The 5,045-nt window shown below is 40.9% G+C and overlaps 1 non-coding gene across 1 annotated transcript; it reads right to left on the bottom strand.

Annotated features, from left to right (window-relative positions):
* Positions 1–307: 307 nt before the first annotated feature.
* Positions 308–447, bottom strand: LOC116547252. The gene has a single exon (XR_004266996.1). It is a non-coding gene; the product is annotated as a U4 spliceosomal RNA (small nuclear RNA).
* Positions 448–5,045: the final 4,598 nt, after the last annotated feature.

The following is a 5,045-nucleotide window of genomic DNA, read 5'->3' as shown; positions in this document are numbered from 1 at the left end:
TTTGCTTCTCAGCTTGCAGACGACTTATTGTGGAGCTTCACCTTCTTACTGTGCGGCTTGATAATCCATCATAAACTCCCTTTTGTGTGTGCATCTATCTATTAGTCCTGTCCCTCTAGGGAGCCCCGGCTAGGACAGTAGGGTCCAGTTTTATTCTTCTGCACATGCATAGGCGGTTATCAGCACCATTTATTGAATAGGGACTCTTCCCCATTGCTTATTTTTGTTGACTTTGTTGAAGATCAGGTGGTTGTAGGTGTGCAGCTATTTCTGGCTTTATTTTATTTTATTTTTTTTTATGATTCGGTCTCCGTAGAGACTGCCAAAAATTGCCAACGCCAACTGTATTTCAAGTCGTCACAGCAGGGTATTGGGAAAAGTTTCAATTAGCAATCCGCGCGCCTCTGATAAACCTTATTGGCTACGATACTGCCACTGCGCAAAGCTATTTCTGATACGTTGTTCCATTGGTCTATGTGTCTGCTTCTGTCGCAGTGTTAGGTCACTGCGGCCCTGTGGCATAGTCTGAAGTTGAATAGTGTGATGCCTCCCACCTTTTTGTTTTGTTTCTGTCTTGTTTTGTATCCATTTTTTGCTTAGGCTTACTTTGGCTATTCAGGCTTTTTTTTTTTTGATTCCAAATGAATTTTAGAATAGTTTTTCTAATTCTGTGAAAACTGCCGTTGGTGGTTTAATGGGAATAACATTGAATCTGTAAATTCCTTTGGGCAGCACGGCCATTTTAATGATGTTGATTCTTCCAATCCATAAGCATGTGATGCTTTTCCATTTATTTGTGTCATCTCTGACTTCTTTCAGCAGGTTTTGTAATTCTCCATGTAGTAATCTGTCACCTCCTTGCTCACCTGAGTCTCTGAGGTACAGCGAGCTTGTAGAGGGACTCTGAGCTCATGTCAGGCTGCTTTGCGTAAATTCCCTTCTCTGACATCAAGTAGTTTGGTGGAAACGTGGAGACGCCCAGATCTGCTGGATGACGCAGAATGACTCAGCCTGGTTTTCAAAGCCCGGCACTCTGCTGGTCTTTCTGAGCTTCCCTGCACCCTGCTGACACACGACTGCCCAACTGAAACTGGATTTTCCCACTTCTGTGCCTTTCCCTCTGACTCACCTGGAGTGAACTCCCCTTGCCAGTTCCCATATGTCAAGGCATAACCCCCGGACCCCCTCTCTATAACATTTTCCAGAATCTTCTTACGTTGGCTCCCTAAGCTGTCTGTACCTGTAGTATAAAGCTTGACTCCCTGCACCTGCTAGTAATAGGTCTTTGTAGATCATCTTATCCCCTGGATCAGACCACCTATGCCCGGAGTGCTGTGCCCGTGTCTCATCATCTTGGGTTTCCCTCAGTGCCATGCTCCCTCCTCCTTGCTCGTCCCTAGAGTACAGCATCTCCACACTGCAGTCATATCGTAACGATATTCCACTCATTCACTACAACATGTATTGGGCACAGAGGACGAAGCGTCAAAACAGTGCGGTTCCTGCCCACCAGAAACTCACAGTCTACAGGAAACAAACAGTAGCAATCACAGAACCTCAGAGCTCTTTATTCTCCTTTTTGTTGATGCCAAAACCTTGGGCTACATTTCCAATAAACGGAAGTCCTGTCTCCTCTGCTCATTCACCTCAGTGGCAAGGAGCTCAGGAGGCATCTAGGCAGCCTGTCCCATTTTCAGTGGCTCTATTAAACAATGCTGTCTCATGTTACGTCTGAAAAACTGAGAAGCTCCAAGTAAATACCAGATGTTTTGTTTGTTGCATCTACCAGTGCAGGGTGAATGGGCCCTTAGTGTGTTTTGCAAGTTTTGCTTTATTTTCAGTATGTAGCTAAACTTGCAAGAAAGTAAGGGAGATTCCCCAGGGGCCAAAAAGGAAGAGAAAACTGAATTCCAGAATAGCAAGTCGGAAATGATGCCCTTTTTTTCTGGAGTGGGGTGGTAGGGCCAGTGAGTGAATTTAAGTGTGTACCAAACTGTAAACTAAGTAAAGAAGTGTTTGAAAATACTTCTTTCAACATTCTGGGTGCCATATGGATTTGAAGTTTAAATGTTTTGAAGCATGGTATTTTAGAGCATGATGTGGTCAAGTGTTTATGCATATGTACATACTTAAAAGACGATTATAATAATGTTGCTTTAAAATGATCTGCTGTTTATTTAGTGATTTTATAATACTTAACTGTAAACTAAATAATCCTATGGTTACTTCTTTAAACTTATGACTTACTATTAAGGTCAAAAGCTTAGCTAACAGTGCTAATTTAGTAATTTTATAATTACGTAACTAAACTAAATAATCAAGTGTTTACATATACTTCTTCCAACATATTCCTTACCATTAAGGTTAAAGGCTTAGCTTTATCAAGTTATTTCAACACATGTATGTCATGTGTGCAGTGAAGCAGTTTTAGATAGGTGTTTAAAAATAGAATCAAAGAATGTGTGAACGTTTATAAATTGGGTAATTCTTGACATACTCAACTAAAGCAGACTCTAGGGACCAGGGGGTAAAAGCACTACGGGAACATAGCACTTGTCCATGAGTTTTATTTTCCACAAGTCCAGCTGCTGAAATGGCCTGCTGTCAGCTAGGAACAGTTTCACCTAGTGACTGATGAAACTCCCTGCCTTGACGCCAAGACTAGTTTTACCTGCCACCAGGTTCACCAATCAGAGCTGTCCAGCTCCCAAAAGCCTCTCTAGTGCCAATGAGCCTTCTTTCAAAACAGTAGGTGACGTTTCTTTTTTAAATAAAACCCCCAAACTTCTCTTTGTTCTTCGGATATACCAAAGACCACCGGGCTTGTGTGTATGCCCTGAAGTGCAATTCTTGCTTCCAAAAATGAAATGTTAAATTTAGAGATCCATCCTTTATTTTGACTTTGACAAATGTTACTGAAAAGTTGCATCATTACTGTGTTAATTCACTGATTTTAGGTGTTTACCGCTTCAGAACCAGCAAAGCACATTAAAGGCATAGTTGTAAAGGCTCACTTGTTTCAGTGACTGAATTTAATACATGTAGTGAAGGGTTTGTAGATACAGGTTTAAAACTGAATCGAACATTTAACAATAAATGTTATTTATTTTTTAAAACAGTCTCGCTCTGTGGCCAAGGCTGGGGTAAAGCAGCGTGACCAGAGCTCATTACAGTCTTGAACGTCTGGGCTTTAGCAGCCCTCCCACCTCCGCCTCCTGAGGAGCAGGGACTACAGGGACACACCACTATGCCCAGCTAATTGATTTTTTAAAATATGTTTTCCAGGCTGGTCTTGAACTCCTGGCCTCAAATACTCCTCCCCTGTTGGCCTCCCAAAGTGCTGGGATTGCAGGTGGGAACCAGCACACTCAGTCTAAGAATGTTATTTAAAAGATGTGTCGTTAACTGTGTTAATATTGGGATTTTCCAGTCAAATGAGATGGAGAATGGCCAGTGCCTGGCAGAGGCAGGCTGATTCCTTGGGTGCACAGGAAATATTTGCAACTATAGACACATCTCATTCATTAGTAGTGGTTAATTTTTCATGCAACATGAAAGTAATTCAAAAAGTGTGCAAGCATGTTCAGTTGTTGATGTCACACTTCTTTACTTTTCAACAGTGCAGGCTCTCCAGTCTCTTTGTGCATATTTTTTACAAAAAACCTAGAATTAGCTGTTTTTCCAAGGAGCAGTGCTTGCTTTTATTGGAGAAAAGTCTTAAAAACCTGGATTCAGAAGCCAAGTGTTTGCTGCTGCTGGGGTGTCCTTCTTCCTGGCCCTCTCAATGATAGTATAAATAAATGTATGTTGGTATACTAGATTTAGCCTGCATATACACAGGTAAAGTGTAGTATGCCAGCATAGAAGTATACATCTTTAAGTCTATGCATATTTCTGTATGGAGACATCCCTTTTTATATTAGGCTAAACATGAGTTCAAACTGCTGCTTTCAAACTTGAATGCTTCACCACACAGGCCCTTTTATCCTTCCGGCTTCCCTGTTACTTCCCACGGCAGTAATGAGAAATCTCTCCTGCCATCTGACAACTATTTGTCTGTTCACTCCCAGTCTGTGATCCCAGGGGTTTCACAGTTGCTAACTGGTACCCCGCTGGAAAATTTTTTTTTTTATCGAGTAGAATTTTCTTATTCATTCTTCCTTTTGCCTTTGATCTTGTAAATTCCACTCATTTCCGGAGTTACTTGGGTCAGCACGATTCCCTCCCACACACACCATAGTTAGCTTGTTTTATGTATTTGCAAGACAGATTCTTTAGTCATATTTGAATTCCATTCTAGGATCCACCTGTCTCCTAGATTATTAACGTTCTAATTTGTATGCTTTATGATTTCTCTATGCTGCAAAAATCTGTGGATTGTGTCAAATGCAGAGTGACAAGTACCCACCCTTAAAGTGTACAGAACGCTTCGCCTCTGCATTCTTCTCTACCCTAGCATCCCCTGACAACCCTGGTAAACGGACCTCTTTACCAGATTTATAGCTTTTTCTCTTCAGAATGCCATTTAAATGAGATTAAACACTCCCGGGACCGGCTTCTTTAACTTAGCCGTATGAATTTGCGATTCATGTATGGCTTTGTATGTCCTGATACCTTTTCCATTCTTATCACTGAATAATCTATTGCATGGATGTGCTACATTTAGGCATACTTCAGTTTATTGCAGAACCGTTCAAGTTTAATGATCTTGTTTTATTCAACTGTCTGGCCATTATAAGTAAAGGTGCAATATACATTTTTATGTTGGCTTTTATCTTGAAACTAGTTTTCAAAACACAGTCAATGTTTATGAGCATAATTGATGACTCTTGCTTTGAGACTATGTTTAGCTTTAAAAGAAGCTGCCAAAATGTCTTCCAAAGTTGCTGCGCCAAAATGCATGAACAACAGCAATGAATGAGAATTCCTGCTGCTTCAAACCTGATGGGCAATTGGGATTGTCTAGGTGTGTGTAATGGTGTCTCATTTTTGTTTTAATTTGCTTTTCTCTAATGTTAAGTAATATTGAGCACCTTCACCTTTTA

The sequence above is a fragment of the Sapajus apella genome, unplaced genomic scaffold (assembly GCF_009761245.1).
Source record: "Sapajus apella isolate SASKATOON/1434 unplaced genomic scaffold, GSC_monkey_1.0 scaffold2502, whole genome shotgun sequence".
NCBI classification, from domain to species: Eukaryota; Metazoa; Chordata; class Mammalia; order Primates; family Cebidae; genus Sapajus; species Sapajus apella.
The sequence above is the reverse complement of the archived record's forward strand: the minus strand, read 5'-3'. Positions and strand labels throughout refer to the sequence as shown.